The sequence below is a fragment of the Triticum aestivum genome, chromosome 5D (genome assembly GCF_018294505.1).
Source record: "Triticum aestivum cultivar Chinese Spring chromosome 5D, IWGSC CS RefSeq v2.1, whole genome shotgun sequence".
NCBI classification, from domain to species: Eukaryota; Viridiplantae; Streptophyta; class Magnoliopsida; order Poales; family Poaceae; genus Triticum; species Triticum aestivum.
The window spans coordinates 256757626-256774763 of NC_057808.1; the positions used below are offsets into that span (position 1 = coordinate 256757626).

At 50.0% G+C, this 17138-nt stretch overlaps 1 long non-coding RNA gene across 1 annotated transcript; it reads right to left on the reverse strand.

The window, feature by feature from the left end:
* Window positions 1–11732: 11732 nt before the first annotated feature.
* Window positions 11733–12793, reverse strand: LOC123124629 (uncharacterized). The gene is made up of 3 exons (XR_006461174.1): window positions 12707–12793; window positions 12528–12591; window positions 11733–11827 (listed from the first exon to the last, which is right to left on the reverse strand). It is a non-coding gene; the product is annotated as an uncharacterized lncRNA (long non-coding RNA).
* Between the last annotated feature and the right edge of the window lie 4345 nt (window positions 12794–17138).

The following is a 17138-nucleotide window of genomic DNA, read 5'->3' on the forward strand; positions in this document are numbered from 1 at the left end:
CATAGCTTCCCCAAGCTTGTGGCTTTGCATATCATTAGCATCATGGATATTCATAGAATTCATACTAACAACATTGCAATCTTGCTCATCATTCAAATATTTAGTGCCAAACATTGTAATGCATTCTTCCTCTAGCAATTGAGAACAATTATCGGAATCCTTACTTTCACAGAAGATATTAAAAAGATGAAGCATATGAGGCACCCTCAAGTCCATTTTTTAATTTTCTTTTATAGACTAAACTAGTGCTAAAACAAGAAAAAAAAGATTCGATTGCAAGATCTAAAGATATACCTTCAAGCACTCACCTCCCCGGCAACGGCGCCAGAAACTGCTTAGTTGATGGGGTGTGAGTGCCGCTTACCTAGCCTCCCCGGCAACGGCGCTAGAAAAGAGCTTGATGTCTACTACACAACCTTCTTCTTGTAGACGTTATTGGGCCTCCAAGTGCAAAGGTTTGTAGGACAGTAGCAAATTTCCCTCAAGTGGATGACCTAAGGTTTATCAATCCATGGGAGGCGTAGGATGAAGATGGTCTCTCTCAAACAATCCTGCAACCAAATAACAAAGAGTCTCTTGTGTCCCCAACACACCCAATACAATGGTAAATAATATAGGTTTTTGGCGAAGAGATGGTGATACAAGTGCAATATGGATGGTAGATATAGGTTTTTGTAATCTGAAAATATAATAACAGCAAGGTAACTAATGATAAAAGTGAGCACAAACGGTATTGCAATGCTAGGAAACAAGGCCTAGGGTTCATACTTTCACTAGTGCAAGTTACTCTCAACAATAATAACATAATTGGATCATATAACTATCCCTCAACATGCAACAAAGAGTCACTCCAAAGTCACTAATAGCGGAGAACAAACGAAGAGATTATGGTAGGGTACGAAACCACCTCAAAGTTATTCTTTCCAATCAATCCGTTGGGCTATTCCTATAAGTGTCACAAACAGCCCTAGAGTTCGTACTAGAATAACACCTTAAGACACAAATCAACCAAAACCCTAATGTCACCTAGATACTCCAATGTCAGCTCAAGTATCCGTGGGTATGATTATACGATATGCATCACACAATCTCAGATTCATCTATTCAACCAACACATAGAACCTCAAAGAGTGCCCCAAAGTTTCTACCGGAGAGTCAAGACGAAAATGTGTGCCAACCCCTATTCATAGGTTCATGGGCGGAACCCGCAAGTTGATCACCAAAACATACATCAAGTGAATCACGTGATATCCCATTGTCACCACAGATACGCACGGCAAGACATACATCAAGTGTTCTCAAATCATTAAAGACTCAATCCGAAAGGATAACTTCAAAGGGAAAACTCAATCCATTACAAGAGAGTAGAGGGGGAGAAGAAACATAAGATCCAACTATAATAGCAAAGCTCGCGATACATCAAGATCGTGCCAAATCAAGAACACGAGAGAGAGAGAGAGAGATCAAACACATAGCTACTGGTACACACCCTCAGCCCCGAGGGTGAACTACTCCCTCCTCGTCATGGAGAGCGCCGGGATGATGAAGATGGCCACCGGTGAGGGATCTCACCTCCGGCAGGGTGCCGGAACAGGGTCCCGATTGGTTTTTGGTGGCTACAGAGGCTTGCGGCGGTGGAACTCCCGATCTATCCTCTTCCCCAAAGGTTTTAGGGTATATGGGTATATATAGGAGGAAGAAGTACCTCAGGGGAGCCACGAGGGGCCCACGAGGGTGGAGGGCGCGCCCCCTGCCTCGTGACTTCCTCGTTGCTTTCCTGACGTGCACTCCAAGTCTCCCGAGTTTCTTTCCTTCCAAAAATAACTTCTCCAGAAGGTTTCATTCCGTTTCGACTCCGTTTGATATTCCTTTTCTTCGAAACACTTAAACAAGGGAAAAAACAGGAACTGGCACTGGGCTCTGGGTTAATAGGTTAGTCCCAAAAGTAATATAAAAGTGTTTGCTATATCCCATAAACATCCAAAATAGATAATATAATAGCATGGAACAATCAAAAATTATAGATACGTTGGAGACGTATCAAGGCTGCCGTCGCCATAGAATAACAGGGGGTGTGGGTGAGTGGAGGGATGGCCTGGCTAGCGGTGGGAGTAGTATGGGGGCGGTGAGGCCTCCGCGGCAGCACAGCCGGCCACGAAAGGCAGGAGCAGGCGGCACGACCGGCGCTGCTTTGGGCGGCTGGAGCAAGAAGACTAGAGGTTGAAGAAGCATTAAGGTCGTTGGATGGACATCGTACGGTCACTGGAGCTAGAATCGTTCATATTGACTAAGTTGGCAATTCCTCCGTCCCCGTCAACTTAGTAGGCCCACAAGTCAGCCTCCCACAGTGGTGGGTCCCAGCTGGCAGGGGGTATTCTTTTTTTGTGAGCAATAAGGAGGCACTTCCTTGCTTGCGAAGATATAGTTGGTGGGTCCGACCTGTCAGCGGAGGGAACATTTTTTCGTGAAATACAGAGGCCCTTCCGGCGGGTCCCAGATGTCAGGTGGAGGAATCATTATTTTGTGCGTAATAAGGAGGCATTTCCTTGTGTGCAGCCGTGGACCCAGCTGTCAGCCTCTCCACATACAGTCCACTTCCGATGAATGTCGTTCGTTGACCACATTGACCATGCCGCACCGAGAGCACCAGGGCGCTGGAAGACGGCGAGGCCTATGAAGGGAATGACACAGAGCCGGGGAAGACACGGCAGTGGCTGCCCACGCGGTAGAGAGTACGAGGGTTGACTGGTTCGGCTGCCGTCGCCGGAAAATAACAGGAGGTGTGGGTGAGTAGAGGGATAGATAGGCCAGGCATGTGAGTATATGATGGGGCCGTGAGGCCTACCCGGCAGCACAGCCGGCCACGGGAGGCGGGAGCAGGCGGTTCCGACGGTGCTGGTTTGGGCGGCTGGGGCAGGAAGATCAGAGACTGAAGAAGCACGATTGCCGTTAGATTGACATCTAACGGTCTGACGCTGGTAGAGTCGATTGTTGACTAAGTTTCTTTTTTTGATAAACCTTGTGTAGGCATGAACTTAGTAGGCCCACAAGTCAGCCTCCAAATCTGTGGCACACAACATAGAGCCCATTTGCTATTTTTTTAATAATTTGCACCCCATTTGCTAATTCTTAAGTAATTTATTAGAGCCCATTTTCTGCCCAGGACCACGGTCAAAAAGTTCAACCTTATTTTGCATATTTCGGTGGAGTCCGAACTTTTGTAATCCCGAAATGATAAACATTTTTTGAAGAACGTATTGATTTGCCAAAAAATTGTTTTGTTTTTGTAAGCAAATAAGACGTGGGACAATTGAGTTGGTTTAAGGGAAAACCAGTGGTAAAACAAATCAGCGCTGGGAGGAAAAAAATAAGGATGTAAATATGAAAAGTGAATTTTATGTATTTTCAATATAATGATATGTGTATATGAACTAGTAAAACTATAGGTAGAGATTAGAAAACGGATGTAGGACATGCGTTTCAAGAGGAAAATAGAACTGGGCTGTGTGTTTGATTCAGTAAAAAAGTGCATGCGGATGTCGTAAGACAAAATATAACTAACGCTGGCGGGCCAGAGGCCAGTAGATACCTGCTGGATCTTTGTGCCCCGTTGTCATCATGGGCTGGGCCTGTTAAAAACAAAACCAAGCCTGGGCAGTCTACAGCCCAGTTGAAACTTGCTCGACCTGAAAAAACAATATACGTGCTCAATAAACGAGAGAATTCTGCAAGTACAGACTGATAACTGGGATGCAGCAGGGATATTGTTTTTCATCGTGATTATAATAGCATGCACTTGTTTCGAAAAATTTGGAGAACTGGGAATTCGAACGGCAGGTGCTTATGCTACCCATCAAATAAAAATCAGGTGCCTGAAAATTTGTTTCGAAACAAATGATTCAGCTTTATATCCACGTCGACCCTCGGCATGATGGTTGGAAGCAAATGCCAAGTTGATACCAAAAGATCATTAACAACAATACCAACTTGTGGACGACAAGGTAGTACAAGTACCAATAACAAACTAACTTATAATCTTTTTACTCCTGGCCCTAGTGTTCGTCTGGTAGAAAATCTTGCAGAGGACCAGCTCCCGCTCCTTATCTTGCTCCAGGTCCCCGAGGTGGTACTGGTGCATCACCCAGTTGGTCCTTTGTTGGTCGAAGTTTTTGTTGGTGTGCAGCACCAGAACCTTATTGCTGCCCGTCTGCCCGCCGTTGACCATCACCGGCAAGGTATTGCCGGTGTTGTGCCACATCGCGTGCATGCCGCACTCCGACTGTATCTTGCGACGCGTCCACGTGCCCCTTTTGAACGCCCTGGAATTGCGCTGGAAGAAATGCTTGCTTAGGCCACTCAGTGTGATACCTGCAGTATTGTCGAATATAGGTTTTAGTGTACGTAGTTAGCATTTCAATAACATCTTTGGCATGTTACAGTCACTTGTTTCACTTTTTATTAACTGTCAAATTGTAATTGCTTCACCAGGTCTGTGTCTAAAAAGAAAAATAGAGCTATAAACAAAGGAATATGTTTGTGCAAGTAGACGGCCGATCAGTGTCTTACCTGGAAGTTTCTCAGGATGGGTGTAGCATATGCCGTGCTCGCTATCGATGGTTCGTATGAACAAATCGATGAGAGGGTGAGATCTCGCGCTGTCAGCACTCACTTTGGCCTCAAGGTGCTCGATCAGCTCCTGATCCGTGGGATTGAACTTGACGCCAGCCGGCAGCACCGGCCAATCCTTCTTCGACTTGCATGGGTTAATTCCAGTTATATGGTACTCAATGTATGATCAATCGACTGTTTTAAGTGAATGATGAAAGATTTCGACAGATAAGTGGTACTCCAAATCTGAAGTCCAGAATACCCGAACACACCGCCGGGATTCTTGTGTCACCTCACGCGCAGCGTGTTGTGACGTCAATTCAATGTGTGGACATGATGAATAATTGGACCGACGTATACTAGTACTGCTACTGTACTACTTACTAGTCGTATTTAGTGTCACATGTTAGCCATAGGTTTAACTAACAAGTACGCACTTGAAGCCTAAGTGATATATATATATACTGCACAACATCTCCATCATCATTATCAGTACATCCTGCGCAGGTGAGTTAGGATGCACTTGATCCCAGAAAGGTATCTATCCTTCAAACTAGAGGAGTGCTTCAAACTAACAACAGTACATAATATCCAACAAAAGAGGGTCGTGCTACAACAACAGAATACAGGGCTCAGTCTACATATCAGTACGAATCAAGTTGTGCATATTTGCTGTTGGCATGAACCACATCGCCGCATGTCGGGTTTGCAAAAGCCATCCATCGCATGGAAGCTTGACGCCTTTCACACACTGAAGATTATCTAGCAACAAGCTGTGTCGACGAATCTCTAGATATGGTGATTCATGGAACCCATGGTATGATGTGTAAACACAGTCCCCCCTGGCGAATGGAAGTCATAGCACGGTAATCATCGCCGGTGATGTGATCGATGATTGGTTGGATGATCGGATAATTGAGCCCGGGGAACATGGAGTTGTTGCCGAGGCTGTAAACCCGCCTCCAGTTGAATACGCCTAGCCCAACGAAGCTCGGATCTTTCTCGAACACGAAGCAGCCATAGCCATCAATGTCACGAATGCCCCAGGCATTGTACTGCATGTGGTTTGATGAAATGGTTTGGTCAATTTGGTACGTGGAAATGAGCATCAAATGACCACCGTCAGCTGAACGAGCGATAAACCACCACCCATCGGCTGGTATGATTCCAGGTCCTGGAATCATAAAGGCCGATGCATTTGCGTCTGCTGCAACAATTCAAATTGGAGACCAAAAGGAGAAAAATAAACAATCATGTTCAGAGTATGTGTGGAATTAAGATTATTATAACAGTGACACATATCATAGACAGAGAATTGCAATGCTGTGGTCATAATCATACCCCAAGTTAAAAAAAATAAGCCAATGGCTTTCATATTCTAGCAATATATCATGGTTCAAACATCATGTAACAATGAGAGGAAAACAGATATGACAGGGCCTACTCATATTCTACCATAGCACTTACTACAGTTATCATATCAACTCTAAGAAATAACATGCATTGTTATAAAAATCCTGGAAATGAGAGTAACATATAGCAATCATGAGGTTATGCTCATAATATCTATTCTAACAATCATTAGATACCAATTGTTCTCATATCAACTCTAACAATAACATGTGTGGTCATAAAAATCTAGGAAATGAGAGGAACATATAGCAATGATGTGGTTATAGACATACTATATATTCTAAATTTGTAACAATGAATAGGCAGTCGCATTCTTAAGGTAAAGATGAGATGAGATAGAACAATTACACGACGATAGATTCCACCAGTATAGGCAGCCAATCTGTGTGTCGACCGCATAAACGATGCCATCGTGCACTATAGCATCAGACAGAAGTGTTGGGTAAAGAGGATCGATGATGAGCCATAACCATGTATGGCGACCGGATTCCAGATAGACAAATCCCATGTTGAACACGGAAATGAGCTTGTAATCCATGTAGTCTTCTGATGGTGTGGGCACTTCGCAGATTACAACCTTCAGCAAACAGAGGTCGAGCCAAAAGCTCGACGCGTCTCGTGCGTAGTAGGCAGGAGTGTCCGGCGGGCCGCGAGGCTCAATGGAGGCGGTATCCAAAGATGTAAGGGTGATCTCTCACTAGGTGTAGATATCCATGAGACGCCACGGACTACCGGATTGGTGGATGAGGATGATCCAGTTGGCCTTCATGCCCGCCCAGTAGTGGCCGCGCATGAAGGACAGGTGGACGGGTAGTGCTAGCATGTCGAGGGGCACCATGGCAACCTCCGTAGGATCGTCAAGTTGGTGTCTGGGCTGTCGGAAGTGGGGCTCCGGCAAACCCTTAAGGTTCGAACTCTGGGGTGCGCGCGAAGTCTTTCCCTCCTACCGATCTACGCCCTAGCTCCCTAAGATCTCGCGGACGAACTCGACGAACCCGCAACATAGAAAGACACGAGATTTATACTGGTTCGGGCCACCGTTGTGGTGTAATACCCTACTCCAGTGTGGTGGTGGTGGACTGCCTTTTGGGCTGATGATGAACAGTACAAAGGGAAGAACAACCTCCTGAGGCAGAGGTGTTCTTATGGCTAGGGTAGGCTCTCGATCCGATCAGATCAAGCTGAGATGCCCCTACTGTGGTGGCTAGTTCTACTTATATAGGCCCTGGTCCTCTCCCCAAATATTGAGCGGGAAGGGAGCCAACAACGGCGGGCGAATTTGAAGGGGGACAGCTAGTACAAGCTATCCTGACAAAAGTGGTCTTCGCCTGCGAAAGGCTCTGGTGGTGACGCCGTCTTGGGCTCCACGATGAACTCCATCCTGCCGTCCTTCTGGTCTTGGTCTCGTTGCACCGATATGGCAACCTTTGCCTGATGCCTCGGTACTCCTAGCCCGTGCTCGCCTCCCTAGCACCAAAGAGGAAACAAGGACGCTGCGCGCACTGGCGCCCGCCTGGTGCCGATCGTCATGGCTCACGTCACGAGAGCCTCGTGAGGTTTACCTCGCCTTGATATCTTCGCTCCTCGTGAGCCTGCCTGGCTAGGCCACTCCCGAGGAGGTCTTGCGTCGTACGCCTCGCGAGGCTTGGCACCTCGCGAGGGTCTTGGGTTCCTTGTTGATGAAGATGGGCCGTACGGCCCGCTGACTTTGCCACGCCGTGGGCTGCAGGCTGGCAAGTCTGGGGACCCCCGTTCCCAGAACGCCGACAGTAGCCCCCGGGCCCAAGGTGTGCTCGGGCTTGGCTTCGCGGCGAAGCCAAGGGTCAAGTACAGAGCGCCGCGGGCTCCCAAAGCCTGCGGCCTCGGTCGACGCATGGCGGTTGATTGGATGTGGGCGTCTCCGCTTCCCCACGCTGCCTTGGCAACTGCACGACTTGACAAGTCCCTACGACATGCCAGAAAAACCACCATTACATGCAATCGTGGGAGGCATCGGTTGGCCTTCTTTTGCTATAAATGGGGAGGGGGCGGAGCCCCCGTCGCCTATCTCTTCCTTGCTTGCTTGCTTCTTCCTCCTCGCTCCACCGCTAGTTGTAATGGCACCGTCGAAGAGGTTCTCTGCTGCGTAGAAGGGCAAGGCCCCTCGGGAGGGGCCCAGCTCCCCGGCGCCCAAGCGAGGATGTGGCCGCCCCCGCAAGCATGCCGCGACCCCCGCCGTGGCCCCCGGCTCCCAGGGCGGCGCCGTGTTGCGTGGCAGGAGTCGCTCTGGCCGCGGCAGTTCTGTCGACGAAAGGAGGCGCGCCGTGGTTGCGCCCCCCCCCCCCCCCCCGCCCGCGGTTCCATGCGTCAGAGGTGTTGCCGGAGTTTGTTGTCTGGTCGGAGAATCCGACCGGCAACTGGCTCCAGCTCCCTCGCTTCTTCGCCGATGAGGTATCGGCCTCCGGTCCCGGCGGGCTTTGGTTGCACGCGGATGGTTGCTGCAGCCGGGCTTCTTGGGCCGTGGCCGAGATTTCCGTCGCGGGCAACATAGCTCTGGCCCGCGGTTGGTTGACGCTTGCCCGCGTGCGCGGCCTGGGCGGGCGGTGCACCCTCCACTTCAAGTTCGACGGCGACACGACCCTCTTCGTGAGGGTGTTCAGGGAAGACGGTCGTCGCGCCGGATGCTGCCTCGAGGTGAACGACGGCGAGGAGGTGCTCAGCCTTGGCAATGGTCGGGACAAGGAAGAGGACGAACCCGCCGGCCGCGCCTCGTCTGGCTATGCTGACTCCTCCCTTGGTGATAGTTCCAACAGCGGCGGCCTTGATCAGCCGCCGCGCCCGCCTTGAAGGTGGTAGCGGGTCGTCTCGTCGCCGTGCATCGGTGAAGCGCGAAGAGGGGTCCGACTAGACCCAAGACGTTGCCGCGTCCCTGCTCCCGTCGGCTGCTGCAGGGGCGAGCGCCGCTTTTATTATGTTTCCCTTTCCCTTCCTGCATCGAAATGAAACCGGCATGGGCCCAGAGGGGCATGTATCGAACCATAACCTATCAACCATTATGCTACGCTTGTTGTTTTAGTGTTGTGTGGCCACTTTGCGCAAAGATAACTTAACCTGGTGTATTCGGGGCGCCCTCCTCCTTGCGAGGCGTTTATTTCCGCGTGTCCATCTTGACCTGTTTGCTCAGGAACTGCGAAAATTCGTTAGAAGGGGCGCTAAGAGGCTCACCGTTCACCCGAGCCTTGACCTGGCGCTTTGCGTCACGGTACCCGAGGGGCACGGACTAGGAGGGATGCGCCAGTTCCTGGGTTCGCACGAGGGTGGCTCGCGAGAAGGCAGAGAGGAGAGAAATGATCGCGGGGGCACCTGCCTAGCCCCCTCGCGAGGTATGCGAGAGAAAGAACACGAGCGAACCAGAGTCGGAAAATGCAGTGAGAGGCGAGGGAACCAAATTAGCAAGGAACACCAAAGGCGAACTTCGATTAAAGAAAAAGCGAGCCAACCACGGAAAGCAAATGAAAAGCCGCGTTTGGCACCTAGTCTAGTCTTCAAGTCTTCTCACCAGCGCAGATCTAAGTGCTGCCACTAGGCGTGGGCGGGAGCCCCAGGGCCTGAGGCCGGCACCCCTGAGACTCCGGGGTGTGTACAGCCCCAACTCATTATTACGTGAGAGTGTCACGGGCGGCGATTCTTCACAGGCACCGGGCCTTCTTTACAGGCTCTGGGCCTTTCTTCACAGGCTCTGGGCCTTGCTTCATGGGTAGAACTTCCGGAGGTGCTGGATGTTCCAGGCGTTCTGGATGGGCATCCCGTCCTGCGTCTCCAGGCGCGCTGCACCAGGCCTGGAGACATGGACGACCCTGAACGGGCCCTCCCACATGGGCGATAGCTTGTGCAGCCCTTCCCTGGAAAGGACCCACCCTAGGACGAGGTCGCCCACCTCGAGCGTCCTGGAGCGGACGTTGCGGTAGTGGTATCGCTGCAGCGCTTGCTGGTACCTTGCCGCCCTCAATGCAGCTTCGCGACGGCGTTCCTCCCCCAGCACAAGATCCATCCCCCGCGTGGCGTCCTGCTGCGTTTCGTCGAATGCCAGGACCCGTGCAGAGCGATGCTTGACCTCATGAGGAAGGACTGCTTCAGCTCCGTAGATGAGGAAGAGTGGAGTCTCGCCCGTTGGTTTGGTGGCGGTGGTGCGGATGGACCACAACACAGACTGGAGCTCATCGTGCCAGCCCTTGCCGCAGGCCTCCAGCTTCTTCTTGAAGGTCCTAGTCTTGAGGCCGCTCAGGACCGCCGCGTTGGCGCGTTCGACCTGACCATTGCTCCTGGGGTGCGCCACCAAAGCGTAGCAGATCTGCGTCCCAAGGTTAGCACAGTAGGTTTTGAAGAGGTTACTAGTAAACTGCGAGCCGTTATCTGTGATGATGCGGTTGGGGACCCCGAAGCGGCTCACGAGGCCCTTGATGAACTTGACAGCAGAGTCGTCCGGGATGGTACGGACGGCTTCCACTTCCGCCCACTTGGTGAACTTGTCGACGGCGACGTAGAGATAGCGGTAGCCCCCTTGGCCCAAGGGAACGGGCCTAAGATGTCCAGCCCCCAGACCGCGAACGGCCACGTGAGCGGGATGGTCTGGAGGCCCTGAGCTGACTGGTGAATTTGCTTGGCGTGGAATTGGCAAGCCTCGCAGGACTTCACCAGCTCGGCTGCGTCGTTGAGTGCCGTAGGCCAGTAGAATCCACTACGGAACACCTTGCCAACGAGGGTCCGTGACGACGAATGGTGCCCACAGTCCCCACCGTTTATGTCAACCAGCAACTCCCTTCCTTGATCACTGGAGATGCAGCGCAGCGTGACATCGTTCAGTGGTTTCCTGTACAACTCGTCGTCCAAGAGCAACCGAGCTCCTGAGGTCGGGCCACAGGCTGGGGCTCCCGTGGCTGGAGGCTGTGGGAGCTCCTCCCGAGGCCGAGTCATGCTTGAAAGTGGTGGTGTAGCTGATGGCTTGAAGAGCCGCTCCTCAAAGACACCGGGCTCTTGCGGCTGCCGCTTGGATGCTCTCTTGGCGATGTCGTCGGCTTCCTTGTTGGTACCTCGGGGCACGTGCACTACAACAGGAACCTCCCTATAACAACGCTTTTTTCCGTATCTAAAGGTCCATATATGCGTTGTTAGTGTCTTTACCAACGGTTTGGGATGCGTTGCCTTATCCAGCGTTGCTAGCGCATAATGTAACGCTTATACTACCGTTGGTAAAAGGGGCCGTTGCAAGAGTACAACACATAAAACGAACTTGTACAACACTTCTATATGTTGTTGCTTCATGTACAGGAATCAAAATTTCACTGCTCGGCAACAGAAAATTTGCAAAACTTTTAAGTGTTCGTGCATATATAATGTGATTTTTATTATTATTAAATTAATTCGCCGTATAATGGTGATAATTATGCATATCAAGTGAGGAAAAAATAGAATATACTCACAAGAGGAAGATATCATATATTGAATAAAACTGTTGGATTACAATAGTGGATATTACAGGAGGAACATCATCCCAATGTGATCCATAATCTAAATATTTTCTTGAGAGTGAAACTTAAACAGACAATAATCCATCAACTAGAACTAACTAAAACTTAACCGAGGAACATCATCCAACAGGAACAACATCACTACAACTTTAACTAAAACTAACTTTAACTAAAACTGAAGGCATCCATCATCATCAACGGGAACATCATCATCATCATCATCAACGGGAACATCATCATCATGATTGCAGTATACTTGCCACAAACCATAGAATCATCCATATATCTTTTGATTGAATCTACAAAGAAAATAACAAAATGAATTGTTAACACACAATGAGCTGACATCATGCAAGTAGTGAGAGAGGCAGGTTATAAGTCACTTACAAAGGTTGAAGGCCATGCAATTTATGTTATACATAGTAGATGGAAATACATCCATAACCTATCTCAAGATCATCATTGATCGGTTAGTATTGGTTTTTTTACCGCTTTTTGAGGGGTTCAGGTTACAGGCTTAAACTATACTAGCAAGAGGAAAATAGTATCTCACACCCTTATCCTAATAAGCATGGCGCATAACCTACCACAGCTTCGCTTCCTCAATTTCTACATGCCACTACATTTTATAAATAGTAGCTATTTCAAACTTATTCAAGGAGATACTATCTGGTTAATTCCTGTAAAAATAAATTAAGAGGTTAATTAATTAGTCATCCCTTTGAACAGTAATGCTCTACTTTTCTGATGCTTGGATTGGATGGGTTAATTAATTAGTCATCCTTTTGAGTAGTAATGCTCTACTTTTGTTATCAAAATTCCCCAAAAGACTTTAAGTTGTCACACAGTTGCATGTCTGTGTGTCTTGTCCAGAAGTTGAAGCAACTGCCTTATGTGGCCATTAAGCAAGTTGAGGTTACTTTTTGCAAAGAAATATGGTCCCAAAAGAACAATTCCCTGAAGCGACTTGGAAAACAAATGGGTTGTCGAGTAACTTACTTCATAATTAAGCACAGAAGTCATCATGGCATCCAACAGAAGATATGAAAGATCTGTAGCTGATCTGCATCAGTACAGTTACACCAACATGTAACAACATCACGTTATTTCACCATTGTTCCCTTGGAATCTGTACAGTGTAGTGATGAATATGTGGCACAAGAAAGAGAGGTGGCAACCTGTTTGGTACCTTGAAGAAGGCCTTGCTCTTGAGCTAGTGGTCCAGCGCTCATGGACTGAAAGAAACAAGAAGACCAAGATGAAAATAATGAACAGACCTCGTCGAACTGTACTTGGAGACTGACAGCGAGCTCGGGGCTAAGCGCCATCTCGTCCAGCGTCTACATGAGGGCCTTGCCAATGGCAAACTGCCAATACAACTCAAACGCCCCCGCCATCCCTCTTCTGATCCCTCACCCTGCCAATCAACATTATCAGAATGCAGAACAACACCAACAGTTTCACTTCCAGTTAGACAACCCGACCGTCACTTCCAGTAAGACGACCTCACCGTCACCAACAGTTCAATTCCATGCAATCTTTGTTATACATAACAAATTACTGGCATACATAGTAGATGGAAATACATTCATAAATTATCTCAAGGTGATCATTGACCTATTAGTATTAGTTGTGTCATCATTTCTTTGAGTGGTTCAGGTACAGACTTAAACTATATGAGCCTAATATGGGCGTCTTAGTGTATGGCAGAAATTGTTGCATAACTATTAACATTTTCTCTGATTGCTTCCAATGTTGAACATATCCAATGGGATAAAGATACATATTTTTTTACGGCATGCAGTGCAAAATCTGTTGGAGCAACACGAACCTGCACCAATTGTTGGTGTCCCTTCTCCCGCTTCCTCATGAGATCTTGGTCCAAGCATGAGTAAAGTATAATAGAGTAGAAATAGTGTTCCAGTTTGTGCTCGTAAACTTAATTTAAATAATAGTTAGACACCAGTTGTGGTCAAGGGGCCAATTAAGTTATTCAACACATCATGCTAGTTAACATGGGAATTCATCTTTGGTTAAAAATAAATTAGTCCGGACAAAATCACTACTTATACAGTATATATAGTTAACATGGGTGGGTCGGGGATGCGGCGAATCCGGCAGCCACCAGGGTTGAGAGGTGGGAGGAGGGCAGGGGGAGGGCCGACGGCGAGGTGGTTTGGAGAGGTAGATTAGGCCGTGGATGGCGGCGATTTGGGAGAGATGAGAGGATCTGGGGCTCTGTTTCTCACGTGTCTCTTTATCCTTTCCTCTGTTTTTTTCATATATATGTACTACCACCTACAACTCTACAACGCATATGCTACAACCATAATATGTGTATCTACTGAAAAATTTACAACACATAGTCAAAAATGTTGCACAATTTGTGTTGCTTTATAGGGGGTATCCTTGTGGTGGTGCTGCAGCTCCAGGCCCGAGAACTGCTTTTCCATCTTGCGCACCTCCGCGAGGTATGCCTCCATATGCTCGTCCTTTGGCTCGTATACCTTGTTGGAGAAGTTGACGAGGAGTTGCAAGTCGCCTCTGACGGTAAGGCGCTTCACCCCTAGAGCTGTGGCAGCCTTCCGGCCAGCTATGAGGCCTTCGTATTCTGCGATATTGTTGGAGACCTTCTCGCCGTGCTGAAAGCAGAGTTGCACGGCGTAGTAGAGCTTGTCCTGAGTGGGCGAGATGAGCACTGCTCCAGCCTCCGCGCCCTGGTGCGCGAAGGCGCCAATGAAATACATGACCCAGCCGTCTGGAGCCTCGCTCCCTGGTGAGGTCGACCGGTCTTCGCCTTCCTCAAGCATTGGGGCATCCGTCCATTCTGCCACAAAATCAGCGAGCGCGGCCCCCTTGATGACCCTGATAGTGCCGAACTCCAGCTGGAATGCTTGCAGCTCGATGTTACACTCAGCGACCCTTCCAGCTGAGTTGGGGCTCCTGAGCACCCTCTCCAATGGGTAGGCTGGGACGACCTTGATGGGGTGGCCCTGGAAGTAGTGTCGCAGCTTGCGTGAGGCCACCAAAAGTGCGAGCAGAAGTTTCTGAGGCATGCGGTAGCGTGCCCTTGCGTCCCGCAGCACGGTGTTGTCGAAGTACACCGGGTGTTCGACGAGGGCCGGCACACTGTCGAGGCCTGGGTCCTGCGGATATTGGGGCATCTCCTGAGGTGGAGGGGTTCCTGAGACCTGACTGTCTTCAGGAGTTTCGGCGACGTTGTCCTGCCGAGCTTGGTCTTCTGCCGCTGATGCCCTTGTTGTGCCTTCCTGACCCTGCACCACTTCAGCTCTGGCTTGGCACAACACATCCTTGGCTTGGCGCTCCTCCCGAACCGCCACCAGCGCCATGCTGGCGGAGTACGGGGTGGCGGCAAGGTAGAGTACTAGGGGCTCGAGAGGCCGTGGCGCCACCATCACCGGAGGGCTGGTAAGGTATTTCTTGAGGTCTTGGAAGGCTTGGTCGGCCTCCGGGTCCACTCGAACGGGCCCTTCTTCTTCATGAGCTTGAAGAAGGGTAAGGCGCGCTCTCCCATCTTAGAGATGAAACGCCCCAATGCGGTCACCCGTCCTGCTAGCTTCTGCATCTCTTTGAGGGTCTGTGGTGGGCTCATGTCCTCGATGGCCTTTATCATCTCTGGGTTCGCCTCGATCCCTCTGTGGGATACGAGGAATCCCAGCAGCTTGCCGGAGGGGACGCCGAACACGCACTTCTCCGGGTTAAGCCTCAAGTTCACTTGCCGCAGGCTCTCGAAGGTCTCCTCCAAGTCTTGAGTCAATGTCCTCGCCTCGCGAGACTTTACCACTATGTCGTCGACGTAGGCCTCTGTGTTTCTCCTGAGCTGTCGCCCCAGGGCGATGTGCATCAGCCGCTGGAAAGTCACGCCCGCATTGCGCAACCCGAAGGGCATGCAAGTGTAGCAGTACACCCCACATGATGTCAGGAAGGCTGTCTTCTCCACATCTTCCACCGCCATCTTGATCTGATGATACCCTGAGAACGCATCTAGGAAGCACAGCAGGTCGCACTCGGCGGTGGAGTCGATGATCTGGTCGATGCCCGGGAGCGGGAACGGATCTTGGGGGCAGGCTTTATTAAGGTTGGTGAAGTCGACGCACATCCGTTCCTTCCCGCCTTTCTTTGGCACTACGACGGGGTTCGCCAGCCACTCGGGATATCGAACTTAGCGAATGGCACCCGCTGCCTCCAGCTTGCAGGTCTCCTGGACGATGAAGGCCTTCTTCTCAGTGGACTGCCGTCTCGCTTGCTGCTTCACGGGGCGTATGTTGATAATGTTGAATCACCTCCCTCGGGACCCCTACCAGCTGATTGGGCTCCCACGCGAATATCTCCTTGTTTGCGCGCAAGAACCTCACCAAGGCCTCCTCTTGACCCGGGTCAAGGCCGGCGCCTATGGTAAAGGTGGCTCCCGAAGACCCATCCTCGTTGACCGGCACCTTCTTGGTTTCCGCCTTGTCTTGGGTGAACAGCTGCTTCTTCTTGGTAGGCGCGGCCTCCTTGGCCTCGGAGGTACCGGCGCCAGCGGGCTGTGCTGCCGCCGCAGTCTTGAAGGCAAGCCTGAGTGCCGTCACGGCCTCCTTAGTGTCTTGATGGTGATGACGCCCTTGCTCCCAGGCATCTTCATGAGGTTGTAGGCCGGGTGAGTCGCCGCCATGAACTGAGCGAGAGCTAGGTACCCGAGGATGGCATTGTACGGGAGGCCGATGCGGGCGATGTCGAAGTCCACCAGCTCAGTGTGGTAGTTGTCGCGTGTGCCGAAGGTGACGTGGAGACGGATCTGCCCCAGAGAGTGGGCAACTCCACCACCAACTCCTAAGAAGGGCTTGCTGAGGCTGAGCCGCTCGAGCGACACATGAAGAAGGCTGAAGGCTTCTACGGAGAGCAAGTTGAGGCCCGCACCGCTGTCGATGAGGGTCTTGGTAACGGCCACGTTGCAGATGGTGGGCATGCAGAGCATTGGGAGCATGCCTGAGCCGGCGGTGGAGTGCTACCTCTTGAGCACTGCGTTGGTTTTTCCTTGAAGAGGAAAGGGTGATGCAGCAAAGTAGCGTAAGTATTTCCCTCAGTTTTTGAGAACCAAGGTATCAATCCAGTAGGAGGCTACACGCAAGTCCCTCGCACCTACACAAACAAATAAATCCTCGCAACCAACGCGATAAGGGGTTGTCAATCCCTACACGGTCACTTACGAGAGTGAGATCTGATAGATATGATAAGACAATATTTTTGGTATTTTTGTGATAGATATGCAAAGTAAAGTAAAATAAAAACGGCAAAAGAAATAGCTAAGTGTCGGGAGATTAATATGATGGAAAATAGACCCGGGGGCCATAGGTTTCACTAGTGGCTTCCCTCATGAGCATAAGTATTTTACGGTGGGTGAACAAATTACTGTTGAGCAATTGACAGAATTGAGCATAGTTATGAGAATATCTAGGTATGATCATGTATATAGGCATCACGTCCGAGACAAGTAGATCGACTCCTGCCTGCATCTACTACTATTACTCCACACATCGACCGCTATCCAGCATGCATCTAGAGTATTAAGTTCATAAGAACAGAGTAACACTTTAAGCAAGATGACAT